Source organism: Balaenoptera borealis (genome assembly GCF_965194805.1).
Source record: "Balaenoptera borealis genome assembly, chromosome: 1".
In the NCBI taxonomy this organism is placed as follows: domain Eukaryota; kingdom Metazoa; phylum Chordata; class Mammalia; order Artiodactyla; family Balaenopteridae; genus Balaenoptera; species Balaenoptera borealis.
The window spans coordinates 66010489-66026794 of NC_138860.1; the positions used below are offsets into that span (position 1 = coordinate 66010489).

The 16306-nt window shown below is 57.9% G+C and overlaps 1 protein-coding gene and 1 long non-coding RNA gene across 2 annotated transcripts in view; one reads left to right on the forward strand and one right to left on the reverse strand.

The window, feature by feature from the left end:
- The window catches only part of LOC309613809 (uncharacterized protein), a 335392-nt gene that overhangs the window by 189459 nt on the left and 129627 nt on the right, over positions 1-16306 (reverse strand). The window lies entirely within an intron of this gene.
- On the forward strand, positions 11296-12653 carry LOC309616584. The gene is made up of 3 exons (XR_014237522.1): positions 11296-11417; positions 11883-12160; positions 12517-12653. It is a non-coding gene; the product is annotated as an uncharacterized lncRNA (long non-coding RNA).

Consider the following 16306-nt stretch of genomic DNA (forward strand, 5'->3'; position numbering starts at 1 on the left):
AACAAGAGAGGCCGCGATGGTGAGAGACCCGCGCATCGCGATGAAGAGTGGCCCCCGCTTGCCACAACTAGAGAAAGCCCTTGCACAGAAACGAAGACCCAACACAACTAAAATAAATAAATAAATAAATAATTTTAAAAAAACGTTCTTCAAAATTATTAAAAAAAAAAAAAAAAAAAAGAATGGAGTTTGGAGAGCTTCTGGATTGGTGTACCCAGGGAGGTGCCAGGTGGGACAGCATGGAAGCTTTGCACCCCTTTCCCCATACCTTGCCCTGTGCGTCTCTTCCATATGGCTGTTCCTGAGTTAGATCTTTTTATAATAAACTGGTAATCTAGAAAGGAAAAAAAAATATTATATATATATATATATATATATATTTGGTCATCTCATATATATTTGGCTTTCCAAAAGTCACCTCATTAACATAACAAAAGGCACCTTTTTTAAAAAATTAATTTTATTTGAGCGTAGTTCTGCTGTACAGCAAAGTGAATCAGCTATACATATACATATATCCCCTCTTTTTTGGATTTCCTTCCCATTTAGGTCACCACAGAGCATTGAGTAGAGTTCCCTGTGCTATACAGTAGGTTCTCATTAGCCTGGAAGGGCGACGCTGCACTCTCCCCTCCGTTGCCAGGCAGGCTGTGCTTCTGTTACTGCAGCCCAAGGCCCCGAGAGCCTGCTCTGGTTCCTTAGGGGCCCCTGGGAGGGGTGTTTGTCACAGGTCTCTCCGCAAGCCCAGTTCTCTCGACCGTGACTGTCCTCGATTGCGGCGTCTGCTACACGGCCTGGGTCAAAGAGCCTAAAAGTGCGGGGATTGGGACCCAACCTGGTAGGAGGAACTTGAGTCCCGTGATCCCCCTAAGCCCCTGTAACCCTGCGGTGGGCGTGGGTCCCCCTCAAGTCACGCTGCCTCCCACACCCACAGCTTCCTTCTGTCTTTGGCTGAGTCCCCTCTGGTTCCTCAAATGGCCACCAGGTGGGAGCAGAGACCTGCGGTGAGGCTGGGACTGAGGCCTCCTTGAAGATGGGCTAGGAGGGCTCCAGGCAGGGCTGGGGGCCTCTCTCACTGGGGGTCTGGGCTTGCCGGGTGGCTGGGAGCTGGGTGCGTGCCTGGGGGTGCAGGCCTCTTTTGGGGTGAGTGTGCTGTGACTGCGTGGGGTGTAGATGGGCACACCTGTGTGCAGAGGCCTCTGCAGCTGTTGGGTGCGTGTGCCCTTGAGCATGCCCGTGTGCAAGCATGCAGGGGGTACCTGTGTGTGACTGTGGGGCCTGGGTCTGCAGAATCCTCCCTGTTCCCCTGCAGGCCTGAGAAGGCTGACGATTGGGATAGCCTGGCCCTTGAACTTTATGTTTCCAAAGCGGCAGGTGGCTCCGAGGCTCGGACCTCAGGACCCCCTGCCCGCTGCGTTCCCTTAGGCTGTGTCCAGCCAGTGTGGCGGCTTGTCCTACTTTGCCAGGTTTGGGGTCCTGCTGAGCCTTTTTTATTTATTTATTTATTTTAACATCTTTATTGGAGTATACTTGCTTTACAATGGTGTGTTAGTTTCTGCTGTGTAACAAAGTGAATCAGTTATACATATACGTATGTTCCCATATCTCTTCCCTCTTGCATCTCCCTCCCTCCCACCCTCCCTATCCCACCCCTCTAGGTGGTCACAAAGCACCAAGCTGATCTCCCTGTGCTCTGCGGCTGCTTCCCACTAGCTCTCTGTTTGACGTTTGATAGTGTATATATGTCCATGCCACTGTCTCACTTTGTCACATCTTACCCTTCCCCCTCCCCATATCCTCAGGTCCATTCTCTAGTAGGTCTGTGAGCCTTTTGATTTGTGTCAGGATGGGGACTCATTGCTGTTCCTGGGGGCCTCGGGGTAGGAAAGGCCAACAGTGCACTGGGGGTGCTCCTTAGCCCCAGGCTGGGGGTTCGGGGAGGGGGAGGGCCGCCACACCGGAGTTTGTGCCCCTGGTCCTGCCAAGCCACTGGGAGGGTGGATGCTAGCCCACTTGTCACCCGCTTAGCATCCTGGGCTTCCAAGGTCCTCCTCCAGCCAGGCCCGTTTCCCTGCTCCCTTTGGTGCCTTTCTACTGCCCTCACTACCTCCACCGCCCTCTTCCGTTCTCCCTGAAAACCACGCTAAGCAGACATTTGTCAAGGTCACAGTGACCTCCATGCTGCCAAGCCCAGTGGACAATTCTCCGGCCTCCTCTGACTTGACCCTCAGCAGCACTTCAGGGGCTGGTCCTTCCCTCCTCCTGCCATCACTCCCTTCCGCAGCTCAGGAATTCCGCTCTCCTGGTTTTCCTTCTGTCCCGCTGGCCCTCCCTCTCAGCCTCCTTTGCTGGTCCCTGATCTCTCCAAGTCTGGGTGCCCCATCCCTACACCTCTTCTGTCTCCCTCTTTAAACGCCCACTTCCTTGGTGATCTCATCCAAGCTCATGGCTTTCAAATGACTCCCGTTGAGTATAATTTAATTAGTTGGTTTTTTATCATCTGTCTTCTCCCAAAGGAAAGCAAGCTCTACAGGCAGGGCTTTTTTTGTCTTAAGTCAGGTTTATTAAGGTATAATTTACATACAGTTAATGTCACCCTTTTTAGTGTTCACTTCTGTAAGTTTTTGACAAACACGTATAGTTGTGAAACTGTCTCTGCCATCAATTACAGGACAGTTCCCATCACCCCCAAAAGTTCTCCATACCCTTGTGGTCATCCCCTCCCCCATGTCCCGCCCTGGGCAGCCACTAATCTGTTCTTTTGTCCCTTTTCCCTAGTTGTGCCTTTTCTGAAAAGTCATATAAATGGGATTGTACTGCGTGTAACCTTTGGAATCGGCTTCTTCCACTTATCACAATGCACAGCGCATTTGAGATTCACCCATATTGTTGCAGCTGTGAGCCGTTAGTTCTTTTATTCTATTGTATTTTATTGCACAGCTTTGTTTATCTGTTCGGAGGGGGACCAGTTGTCCTGGTTTCCGTGGGAGGGAATGGTTTTTCTGGGACATGGGACTTTCAGTGCTAAAACCAGGGTGGTTGGTTATCTTAGTTCTTTAGTTGAGGGACATTTGGGTTGTTTCTAGGTTGTTGATGATTTTGAATACCTACTCAATATAACCAGTGACAGAGGGTTTTTTGGTGAACACAAATGTCCATTTCTCTTGGGTAAATACCTAGGAGTGGGGTTGCTCAGTTGGATGACGAGTGTACGTATCACTGTAAAAGAGGCTGCCAAGCTGTTCTCCAGAGTGGCTGTATTGTGTAGCATTGTGGGAGAATTCCACTTGCTCTGCATCTTAACCAGAACTTGGTAGTGTGTCAAAAAAAATTAAAAACCGGTTTTTTAGCCATCTTAATAGGTGTATAATGATATCTCCTCACGGTTGGCAGAGATTTCCTTTATTCGCCTTGAGTAGTGTTGTGCCCCCAGTGCCTGGGTTAGTGCCTGCTATGTAGTAGACACTCAATGAATTTTTTTTTTTTTTACTGAGTGAATGAATGTATGGATGGATGAATGAATGAAGTCAAAGGGGCTTCCGGTATCTAAATCTGTTATAGCAAATACATAGCACACGTACCGCCAATTCCCCCATGCCCCATTCTGTTTCCATGGCAGACGTCACTCATCAATTGAGCCATTTTATCCACCTGCTTCATTTCAGACAGGTACGATCCAGTCCTTTGTGTAGCAAGTGAGATGAGCCCCATGAGCTAATGCAGCTTTAGTTCAAGCCTCTCATTGGCTGAAGAAGAGGCCAGGCTCAGAGCAGGGTCCAAGGCTGCCCAAGGACTCACAGCGAGCCAGTGGCAGGACTAGATCTCCAGGCTGGGCTCTCCCCAGAAAAATGCACGACGTCTCTGACAAGGCTGGAGTAGGATGGGAGGCATGGACGTGGATCTGGGCTTGAGGCCGGGTTGGAGCATTGTGGAGTGCTCCCTGGGCCCCGGCTGGGTGGGAAGGCTGATGCCGGCGCTCTTCCTGCAGGTGCCCAGGAGCTGCTGGGATGGCCTACCCGCCCACGTTGGCTCCCTGGCCCAGCGGGCGTACTGGGCTCTGCTGAGCCAGCAGAGGGACCAGAGCATCGTGGCCCTGGGCCAGAGCGGTGCTGGCAAGACCACCTGCTGCGAGCAGGTCCTGGAGCACCTGGTGGGGATGGCAGGCAGTGTGGATGGCAGGGTCTCAGGTACAGTGGTCTCCAGGTGACGTGCAGCTGGGACGTGGTGGGGGCGGTGGCGTGGGGGAAGGGAAGGGAGAGTCAGAGGGGGTGCTGGGCGGCTCTTTCTTATATCTGCTCAGCTAGCGTTCACTGAGCACCTGTGTGCAGACCCTGTGCTGGCTTCTGGGCAGGGCCACCCCTAGTCTGTTGGGTACTTTTGTGTGAATTAGAAACAGGTACTCCTTGCCTAAGACACTCACTGCCACATGTGGAACCGTCGTCACGCATTGACATTGTTAGAACCAAACACTTGACCACCACGTTCTGGGCCATCATCCTAATAAGTATACAGGCCTATGGCTATCTGATATAAATGCTGTGCCCTTAGGTGTGGTGTCCTTGTGCAGCGCACAGCCCACTGGACTGTGCAGAGGACCCGATAAGTAAAAACAAAGACAAGGAGGCACTGACAGCCGGAAGGGAGACTCAGCTGCTCATCTGTGCCAGACTCCAGTGCTCTGCACCGCTTGCTGGCCGAGCTGGGGAGGGGAGAGGCGGAGGGAGCACAGAGAAGGGGCCGGGGGGCTTCCTTGAGGAAATGATGTTTGAGCTGGGCATTAAAGAAAGAGTTTCAACATTGTAAATCAACTATACTTCAATAAAAAATAGTGTCAGTTGGTGATAATAATTACAATATTGATGGGGATCGTGGTAAATGCTTGCTGAGGACTTACGCGCCAGGCTCTATTCCAAGCAGGTTAACTTATTTATTATTTAAAACATCCCTATAAGGTAGACATTATTATTATTTGAATTTTATAGATGAGGCCATTAAAACGCAGGGAGGTTAACCAGCTTGCCCAAGGCCACACAGCTCATACATCCTAGCACCGAGATTCAAACACAGACAGTTTGGCTCCAGAGCTGTTACCCCTGGGCCAGTGTCCTCAATGTATTGTTGCCCCTCTGAGGAGCCTTTTTAGTTGTTCTTTCTCCTAATCGTCTCCCACCGTGAAAAGTTAATGCCATAGATTCACCATATATTTGTTTATGCAGTGTGTGTGTATGTGTGTATATATATACAGACACACACAGATATGTGTGTGTGTGTGTGTGTGTGTGTATCTGTGCTCTATTCTATACATAAGAAAGGAAAACTGCCCCCATCCTCAAGAATCAGTTTCTGCCCTCTTGGGGGCAGTATTCCCCCTGCTGAGAATATATGGCCCAGGCAGTATTGCTTTTCTAATAATAACAAACAATACTAACACCACCACATTTGGAGCATGTTCTGAGCACTTTACATTATTAAAGCTTTTAGTCTTTGTGGCAACCACATGAGGTAAGTAAGTACTATTATTACCCCCATCTTATAGATGGGGTATCTGAGGCACAGGGGGGTTAATTTATTCGCTCCAAATCAGGTGACTAACAACGGGGAGAGGCCATATTCAAGCTTGTTTAACCATTGTACTATCCTGCTTCTCCACTGGGCTTATTCCAATGCTTTATTGATCACCTGTTCTGCACCTGGCCCAGGTTAGAGCCCTGTGAGGAGCTGGGGATACAGCAAGGAGAGGCCCTCCCAGAATGTAGATCTGCTGAAAGTGTGTGTTGGGGGAGTGGAAGTCAGGCTAGGCTGTATCCAGGTGCCTAGCACATAGTGGGTGCTTGTTAAATAGTTATGTTAAAAAGCTTGGGACTGCTGGGCTTTTTGAGCTGGCTGTGATGGGCGTTCCCCGACAGCAGGTCCAAGAATGTTAATGCTCTGCCCTCCTCCTAGACTCCACCAGGCCCAGGAGGCCCTAGGGCAGCCCTTGTCACTCAGATCGTACCAATCCTAGGTGTGTGTATCTCCCCTTCTGGGCTCACTCTTGCTCACCCCGCGCCCCTGCTTGCAGCACAGGGCCAGCCCAGCAGCGGAAGAGGTGTGGCTTAGAGCTGAGTTGGGGGAGTGGAGGGGCCCCTGCTGGGGCCTGGGGCCAGAATGGGGTCCTGTGAGAGGTGGGGGTGGCAGCACCCGGGCCACGGGTGATGCCCTGTCTGTGCCCCACCAGTGGAGAAGATTCGAGCCACCTTCACTGTCCTCCGGGCCTTTGGCTCCGTGTTCACCGGCCACAGCCGCCGTGCCACCCGGTGCTCCATGGTGATGTCACTGGACTTGAACGCCACAGGCCGAGTCACGGCCGCCCAGCTCCAGGTGAGACCTCTGGGTGGGAGGGAGAGGGGGCTCTTTAGGGCTGCAGTAGCCTCAGCCCCACTCAGCAGGGCCCACGCCTCCAGCTGGGACCCTGGAATGTGTCTAAATGGTCATCGCTCCCCAGGCCAAGGCCAGCTCCTCCCCACCTCACTCAGTGCCCAGACATCTCCTCCCGGAGCAGGCCAGCTCGTCTGTGCCTCGGAGTATCACAGGGATGAAATATTCATGAGTAGATACATAATTCAGCCACTCATTAGCTGGGTCTTAAAAGCGTAAGCTGAAATTAAACAGGCGCTCGCTGGCCTTCTGCGGCAGCCCGTGTGTGACAGGCACATGGCCTGTTTGTTCCTCTCTCTGAAATCACCTGGCTCCTCCCCTCCCCCCCCCCACGCCCCCGCCAACATTCTGTTTGAACAGAAAACAGGATTAGGTTATTAGAAGGGTTGTTTGTATGCGGAGCTAGGAGAATACCCAGACTCGCTGGTGCACGATAAATCCCTTTCTGTCCCGGCCCTGAAAGTCTACCGTGCATCACCATGTGGGTCAAGTTATTAAGGGCTTCGGTTGCATAAGAGTGTGTTGGAGGGCGGCTCTGGGTTAATTGTTAGTACCCTTGGATTCCTTCATCGGAATGAGCCCGTTGCATTCGTTGATTGCCTGCGTGGACGCTGAATCAGTGAGACAAAGGCCTGGCACGTTTTGATTTGGAGGCGTCCAGCCAAGTTGGGGCCTGAGGTGCTGCCTCGAAGAGTGGGCCTGGGGGTTGGTGGGGGTGTGCGGGCAGCCTAGCGGGGCCTCGTGCTGACCGGCGCCTGTCCTCTCCCCTGGCAGACGATGCTGTTGGAGAAGAGCCACGTGGCCCGGCAGCTGGAAGGGGAAGGCAGTTTCGAGGTTTTCTCCCAGATGCTATCCGGATTGGACCTGGCTCTCAGGTGAGCGACTGGGCTGAGCAGGGACAGCCGAGGGCAGTGAGACAAAGGGCCTCCGCTCTCCAGGGCCCCAGCCCTGCCTCTGCCCAGAGGTGAGAGGCAGTGGAGCCCAGTGGTTAGGAATCTGGCCTCTGATTCTTGCTGCCTGGTACTGCTCCTGGGCTGGGTGAACCTGGCCAGGTGTCACCTGCTCTGAACCTCCGTTTCTTCCTCTGTAAAGTGGAAATAGTACCTTGACTGCTGACCTTACAGGATTAAGTGAGATAATTCACATATGGCTCTTTATACACGCTGGGGGGTGGTGGTGGATGTCTGCTGTGACGGTGACATTTTGGTACAGGTTCTGACAGCAGCGTGGGAGGTGGGCAAGGAACAGCAGACCCCAAATCTTCCAGAAGCTCCTAAACTCTGTGAGAGCCTTGGGTGCACCTGAGGTAGCTCAGGGCGAGGAGGCACCAGGTGGAACAGCAGAGAAGCCACAAGACTCATCTGGGAGGGCCTTCTGGGGGAGGTGGCCCAGGGAGTCATCTCTGCCCCTCGCTGACTCCTGGGAATTCTTGGACATGTGGCTCCCTGTCTCTGAGCCTTGGTTTCCTCATCTGTTGAACGAATGAGTAAGGTTCTATCTAGTGAAGCTCCAGGGAGTGCTCACCCCAGGCGAGGGGTGATAATTTTCAATTTGCCTCTGCGTCCCCCATCATTTGTCTCCTGCCTTCCACCCCCGTCTGAAGGGCAGGCCCAACCTGTCCTGAGCCTCTTGGCTAAGGCCAGAGGGGCACCTTACCCTTTGGAGAGAGGGCAGATTAGGGAGGAAACTCCCAGTTTTCAGAGCAGGGTAACTGAGGAGTAAGGAAGCTTCTGGAAGGCCTTCACTTAAGAAGGGCCCATTGAGGGCAGCAAGTGAGGAATATTCGGGAGGCAGGGCCAGGGCCTGAGGCAGACCCCGGGGCCACCTGGGGCACTCTGTGGAGCCCCGTGCCATGATGCCCACCTGCCCTGCCAGGCCACTGGTGTGGGTGGGTCCTCCCTTACTTCTGGTCCCTTCTCTGTTTCCAGGACAGAACTGTACCTGCACCAGCTGGCAGACAGCAGCTCCTTCGGCATGGGCGTGTGGCCTAAGGTAAAGAGGAGGTCCTTCTGGGTGTGAGTGGGTGTCTGTGTCCCCATGGCCAAGATGGGCGGGTCCCCTGTGTGGCTCGTCCCTCTGCCACTGGGGTGAGTAGTTGGCAAGGGCTGGTCACGTGGGGGAGGCAGGGTTGCCTTTATGGGGCCTGGGCTTGTCAGGGAAATGAGTCTTGTGCTAATAAAGGGAACCAGGAGGTGGTTTGTGTAGAGGTAAGGGCGCGGTCTCCGGGACAGGCTGTCTGGGTTCAAACCCCGGCTCTGACACTTACTGGATATGAGACCTCAGGCATGGACCCTAGCCTCTCTGAATGTCTGTGTCCTCTTCGGTAAAATAACAACAGAACGGGCGGGCAGGCTGAGGGGAGGACAGAGCGTGGCACGGCCTGCCCGCCTGGGCCACGGGGAGAAGGTCGGGGCGCCGCCCGCGCCCTCGTTCCGCTGCCTGGCGTCCTTTGTGGAGGCAGGGCTCCCAAGGAGCTCAAAGGCCAGGGAAGGACACACGGGACGGTCCAGAGCCACCCTACCGCTCCAGTGGTGCAGCACCCTCTCTGAATTCCTACTGCCACCAAAACACATCCCTAAGGCCTTTGGGAAGAATTGCTAGGACCCAGGAAGGCGGCCCCTTGCTGTGGTCCAGACTTCAGCAGCTGCCGATGACCAGAGGGAGCCAGCCGGCCGGCCGTGAGCAGGAGGACAGGACACGGGGACAGGGACAGCCACAGCCGGGCTTCCCGCAGCTGTGCCCACCGCCAGAACCAGCTCCAGCCAGTCACAGCCCCCGAGATGCCAAACAGTGACGGGCGAGAGGCCGGCAGGAAACTGACACCCCCTCACTGGAGAGCCTGCCCGGTCGGGGTGCGGGGCACCATCCCCGTCTGAACTCACCCCACAGCTCAGCCGTCTCCCAGTGACCCAGACGCGTCACCACGGCCCCAGGGCTGATCCCCGACCAAGGTCAGAACTCCCCCCAGTGTGACGGCCCCCATGCCACTCCTGTGGTGGAAGGGACGGCAGGCAGAGACCAGGAGTAGAGTCTTTTTTATTAATGGCTGCGTTTTCAAAGAACCGTTTTGTTACCAGGAAAGCTCCCCAGGAAGGGATTGCATTAGTGCAACAAGGGGGAGCCTTGATGCCAGGCTTTCCAGACACTTCCAGGTGGAGACTTTTGGCCTAGGCCGGCCGCCGGGGACTCGGGGGCTGGGAGGACACACGGCCCCTCCCCCGCCCCGACGGGGCGCTAAGGCACCCGGCCCGCCTGGGGGGGCAAAACCCCGTGCCGTCAGCAGGCCGGCGGCTTGCAGCCCTCAACCTGCAGCCCTTTGCTCAGGAGGAAGGCGTCCTGCATGGGGTCACAACCCAGGAAGAGCTTCACCATGCCCTTGGCATCCTTGGAGCCCCCTGGCCTCAGAATGCAGCTTCTGTAGTCCATGGCAACCTGAGGAGAGGGGGCGGGGCTGCAGGAGGGTGGAGCACCCCCTTCACGGAGGGTGTGGGTGTGGCCACCTCTGCTGTGACTCAACAAAGGGCAGGGGAGCAGGGGGTTCTGGGCAGGGCCCTCAGAGCCTGGCAGGCCCAGGCGGGCGGCACAAGCATCTAGGCCCAGGCCAAGGACCTCCGTGTTGGTCTGCACGGCAGGCCGGCCTCTCACCTTGCCACTCAGGACGCCCTCCTGCTTGAAACGAGTGTGTGGACCGTGTCCGCGGAGTACACCTCGCTGCACAGGTAGCCATAGGACTGGGCGTCATAGCTTCCTGCCAGGTGGCCGAAGGTCGCAGGCAGGTGGGTCCCTGGGACACACGCGGAGAGGCTCCTGCCCGGCCCCCTGGCCGCTCCGTGCCCCTTCCCCAGAGCCCAGAGCTTGGGGCCTCAAAGCAGCCCTGTCTGAGTCCCCTGCCACTAGAGGGAGTATTGGCCCAACACTTCTAGAAAACGGGGACCTTGCGGGCAACTCAGTGGAGGGACACAATTCAATCTTTGCCGACTTTCTGCTGAAGCTCACGAGGGTTCACCCCTAAGCCTCTTACAGGGACAGCTGCCCGAGGCTCCGAGGGATGAGTCAGGGCTCGCCCTCCAGCACGGGGAGAGCGCGGGTTAAAGCGCTCACGAGGGAGTGAACTGCGTCTCCGCACCGACACGCACGGGCAAACCTCGTCGACGCGTTCCGTCCGGGGTATGAAGCCCTCTCCTGCCTCTTCCAGGCTCTCCAGAAAGCACGTGCAGATAGGCCCAGCCCACCCTCGGACTCCGCGGGCCACAGCTGGAGGGACCAGCCCAGGAACCCAGGCAGGAAGAGGCCAGAGGTCAGCGGGCCTCGACCAGAGCCCGTCAGTCGGTCCCCCTTCACACACCACCAGAGGATCCTCTTGACCTGGGCAGTAGCCGCCAACCGACCGCTAAGGTGGGCCCGGCGTGTGCTTGGCTACCTGGCGTGGCTGGGACCCTGAGGATCTCCTGGCAGAGGCGGGCATTGTCCTAGGCCGGGTCCGAGGGCGTCTGCGTGTGCAGGGCCTGGTCCACCTTGGCCAGGACGATCTGGCGCAGGTTGAAGAGGCCTGGAGGGCGGGAGGAAGGAGACGGGGGCGCTGGCACTGTGTCCAGGCCGTGCTTTCCAGCTGGGCGGTCCGGGAGCCCCTTTCCTTTCCCTCGGCCCGGCCGCACGGGGGTTGGCCAGCCGGGACTTGATGAGCTTGTCCAGCAGCTCCTGGGGGACGGCGCTGCCCGTGCCCCGCCGAGACTGGCAGCAGCGCCAGGGCTTCACAGGGCGCGGCGCTCCCGGCCCCAGAGCCTACCCTCTGGTTCTCATCCCCGGCTGTCACCAGAGTCGCAGGCAACGTGCCCTTCTTTTCGTTTGTCTTTTTTCCGGCCCGCAGCCACGCAAAGCTGTGAAGCCCTGCCACTCGCTGCCACGTGGATGCACCCTGAGAACACGATGCTCAGCGAGAGAAGTCAGACACAGAAGGACACACAGGGTGTGACCCCACTGAGGGGAAACGTCCAGAACAGGTAGATCCACAGAGTCAGAGTGGGTTCCTGGTTGTCAGGGACAGGGGAGGGGAGGGAATGATAACTAAGGGCGTGAGGGACCTTTTTGGGGTGAGGGAAATGTTCCAGAACAGGGCAGTAGTGACGGCTGCACAGCTCAGTAAAGTGTCCCCACGCGCTCCGGTTGCAGTCTGTGAGAGCATCGCTCTCAGGACGAAGGGCTGACTGCAGGAAGACTGAACGAGCACTGGGTCCTGGGCCCAGACGCTCAGCTGGGGACCCCCCCATTGGGAAGTCACTGGGACTTGCTGAGCCTCCACCGAGACTTGCAGCAGCCCCAGGACCTCACAGGGCGTGGTGCTCCCGGCCCCAGAGCCTAACCTCTGGTTCTCATCACTGCCTGTCACCAGCCTTGCATGCAACGTTCCTTTCTTCTATTTTGTCTTTTTTAAAGGCAACTCTTGAATACCTGTATTTAACATGCAGGGAACCAGTCCTGACTCCTTGATCTGGGACTTCCAGCCTCCAGAGTCTCGAGGACATCCACTTCCGTTGTTTACGCGCCCAGTGCGTGGGGTTTGATGATGGAAACTGACACCGAGGGCGTCGCCTCGTGCGGGGTGACATCAGCGGAAGAATCCCGTGGCGAGGGCTTGCCTGAGGACCACGGGAGAGCCCGGGCCCTCCCCGCCCCCTGCCTTCAGCCCCTCGCCCGCACCCTCCTGGGAGCGGAGCTGGTGCATCGCTTGCCAGAACTCATGGAAGTAGGTCTCCAGCTCATCATGCTGGAACAGGGAGGGCGGGTTGGGCGTAGGCTTGGTGAAGTTGGCCACCATGGCCGCGATGGCAATCTGGCGCCTCCCGTCCTGCTGCAGGCAGCCCGGCTGCAGGCCAAAGCAGGCCATGTGCCCGGACTTCCCTTCCCTGGGGAGGGACGCGGGTGAGGCCCCGCTACCACAGAGGAGCCCCGGCCCACGGCCGACAGGTTCCCCCACGCATGCACCGAGGGTAGAGGTCCAGGTAGAACTTGCTGATGGATGACCTTGCCCGAGGCCGCGTCCCGGACCGTGTAGAGCCTCACATCTTCATCTTCGTGACGCATGTTGGCGCCTTCCTCCAGGTCGAAGGTCAGCCCCAGCAGCTCCTGGGAGATGCCCAGCCGCCCGCGCGTGACCACCTGCATGGGGAAGGACTCATTGAGCAGGTACTGGTCCACGTGGTAGCGCGTCTCCTCCCCCTGGTTCATGTAGTAGCGCAGGTCCTAGACGTTGATGGGCCCGTCAAAGTGCAGGCCCCGCCTCTGGCACTCAGCCTTCTTTAGCTCCAGGATCAGGGCCGCTCCTGCTCCCCGAGGGGCTTCAGCTTCTGGGCCAGCTCATCTGCGGGCGGAGGGGAGAGGCTCAGCTATGTCCCTGTGGCAGCCGCCCAGCCGCCCCCCACCCCACGCCCCTCGAGGCAGAATGAAGGGTTGGGGAAGGCGACCCCCAAGGGCTGACACAGTGGGGTCTCAGGCAGCACCACGTCCAGTCAAGGTCCACCTGACCCCCGTCCCCACTGGGACTCGGGGAGGCGGGGTTACCTAGGAAAGTGGCCACCACCTGGCTGGTCTTGGCCATGTTCATCTCCAGCACAGAGTCGGCACGCGTGCTGAATCCCAGCAGGCGGGACTTCTGAGCCTGCAGCCTTACCAGCTCCCCGAGGATCGCGCAGTTCTCCTGGAACCCAGAGACAGCCAGCGCTGGGGACCGTGGGCCACGCCCTCCCCACAGGCCCCGGGCCAGGTCTCTGTGGGTGGGAGGGCTCTCAGGCCACTGGCAGGCACAGCCAAACCCCCTCCCTCCTCCTCCTGGCCTGGATTTCTAGACACTTTGGTGCTGTCCTAACATGTGGTCTTTATGAACACAGGTCCTTTTGGAACCAGAAACGGCATGAACCATGATGAGCTCTAAGGCCAAGGGCAGGAAGAAATGTGACCAGGCTCTCCAGGAGCCACCCAGGGGCCTCCCCGGGCTCAACAATACAAACTTGGCTGCCGTGCAGACAGCAGCTCATCCCCACGGCGCCCGAACACCCAGCCCCTGGACGGCGAGAGACCTGTTGCTGCAGGTGCCCCGTGGTTGGCTGGTGAGGCCTGGCCCCAGGCGTACGCCACCTTCTCTGGGGCCACCTCTCTGGGTCTGCGGTGGGGTTCTCCTGGGAGCCCCCAGTCACCACAGGACCAACGTGGCCTGTCTGCAGCCCAAGAAGGTGGGGACACAGGTCTGTCCCCCGTGGACATCCCCCGCGAGGCCGAGCAAGCACCAGTGGTGTCTGCGGGGAAGATGAAGGGCTCATGCACAGCCCCCATCTACTGAAGATGCTAAACGGGAGAAGCACAGACTGCAGCCACATGCGGTATGGACCAAACGCAAGTGTCCTTGCAGGAACCGATGTCTGAATGTCGAGGCTGTTCCCGGGCCACAGTGAGAAGGCCCAGGCCCCACGCAAGGCACAGAGAGGGGATGGGGGGAACATCTGCGAATCTGAGCTCATCGGGCATCACCCCAGAAGGAGAGGGAGAGAGCCAGAAGGAGATACGGAGGGAGAGGGAGAGAGAGGGAGGTACAGACGTCTCTCCTTTCCCTGGGGGTTCTCTAGTGCAGCCAAGCCTGAAAACCACTGCATTTCGGGAGATGGGTCCTCGTGGAAAAGTTAAATAGTAGCTCATGGCATTATCGACACATATTAAAATGGCCCCAAATCTTGGGGAGTCAGGGAGGGGAGCTGGCGGCTGCCTCGTAAACGAGGAGAGATTGGGCGTCAGAGGAGGTGCCTGCCTCCACCACCTCCGCCACCGCCGCCCCCCCCCCAGGGCCCCGCAGACTTCATCTCCCAGCTGTGGTCCTGGGCTGGAAGGCAGCGGGGAGGTCAGGCCGTCCCAAGCATCAACGTTGACTTCAGGGCTGATCTGAAAGGCGCCTGGTGTTTGTTGAAGCAGAAAAAAGAGAAAGCAGTGGGCAGAGGATGGGAGGGGGAGGGAGCCCCCATCAGCCCTTCTCCCTGTCTCCCTCTCTGTCTCCCTCTCTGTCTCCCTCCCTCCCTCCCTCCCTCTACCTCCCTGCCTCTCACTCTCCCTCCATCTCTCCCTCTGCCTCTCTCCCTCCCTCTCTCCCTCCCTCTCTCCCTGTCCCTCTTGCCCTGTCCTGTCCCTCTCTCCCTCCCTCCATCCCTGTCTCTCTTTCCCTGTCCCTCTCTCCCTCTCCCTCTATCCGTCCCCCCTCCCTTTCCCCGTTTCCATCTCCCTCTCTGCCTCCCTCTTTCCCTGTCCCTGTTTCCCTGCTCTGCTCTCCCTCTCCCTCTCCCTCTTTCCCTCTCCCTCTCTCCCTGTCCCCCTTTCCCTGTCCCTGTTTCCCTGTTCCGCTCTTCCTATACCTCTTTCCCTCTCCCTCTCTCCCTCTCGTGCTCCCTCTCCCTCTCCCTCTCCCTCCACCTCCTTCCCTCTCCAGAGAGGGAAGGAGGTGGAGGGAGAGGGACAGGGAGCAGGAGAGGGAGGGGGGAGAGGGAGAGAGGGATAGAGGGAGGGAGAGGGACAGGGAGCAGGAGAGGGAGGGGGGAGAGGGAGAGAGGGATAGAGGGAGGGAGGGAAAGACAAAGACATCTCTCCCTCCCTCTATCCCTCTCTCCCTCCCTCTCTCCCTCCCTCTCTCCCTCTCTCCCTCCCTCTCTCCCTCTTCCTCGCTCCCTCTCCTCCCTCTCCCTCCGTCTCTCCATCTCCCTCACTCCCTCCCAGAGACAGAGAGACGAAGAGGCAGAGACAAGGGAGAGGGAGAGAGGGAGAGGGAGAGAGAGGGGGAGAGAGGGAGAGACGGAGAGAGGGAGAGAGAGGTCTCTTCCTCCCTTTCCCTCTCTCCTCCTTCTCTCCCTCTCTCCCACTCTCCCTCTTCCCTCTCCCTCCCTCCCCCCTCCCTCTCTCCCTCTCCCCCTCTCCCTCGTCTCTCCCTCTCCCTCCATCTCTCCCTCTCTGGGAGGGAGTGAGGGAGAGGGAGAGACAGAGGGAGGGAGAGGGTGAGACAGAGGGAGGGAGAGGGAGGGAGGAAGGGAAAGGGCGAGGGAGGGAGAGGGAAGGAGGACAAGACGTCTCTCCCTCTCCGTCTCCCTCCCCCTCCCTCTCTCCCTCTCCCTCCCTTCCTCTCCCTCTCCCTCTCCTAGAGGGAGGGAGGGAGAGGGAGAGACAGAGGGAGAGGAGAGGGGGAGTCGGAGAAGGAGGTAGGGAGAGGGAGAAGGCGAGAGGGTGCCTGCTTCCCTCTCTGTCTCCCTCCCTCCCTCCCTCCCTCTCCGTGTCCCTGTCTCCCCCCTCTCCCTCTCCCTCTCCCTCTGTCTCTCCCTCTCTGGGAGGGAGAGAGGGAGAGGGAGAAGGAGGGAAAGTGATGGAGGGAGGGAGAGGGAGAGAGGGTGAGGGAGAGAAGGAGGAGAGAGGGAGAGGGAGGGAGGAAGAGAGCTCTTCCTCTCTCCCCCCTCTCTCTCCCCCTCCCTCTCTCCCTCTCCCCCTCTCCCTTGTCTTTGCCTCTCCCTCTGTCTCTCCCTCTCTGAGAGGGAGTGAGGGAGACGGAGAGACGGAGGGAGAGGGAAAGGGAGGAGAGGGAGGGAGGCAGAGGGAGGGAGGGAGGGAGAGACGTCTCCTCCCTCCCTCTCCTCCCTCTTCTCCCTCTCCCTCTCCCTCTCCCTCCAACTCTCCCGCTCCCTCCATCTCTCCATCTCCCTCACTCCCTCCCAGAGGGAGAGACGGAGGGAGAGGCAGAGACAGGGGAGAGGGAGAGAGGAAGAGGGAGAGAGGGGGGAGAGAGGGAGAGGGAGAGAGGGGGAGGGAGAGAAGGAGAGGGAAAGAGGAGAGGGAAGAGGGAGAGGAAAGAGGCAGAGGAAAGAGGCAGAGG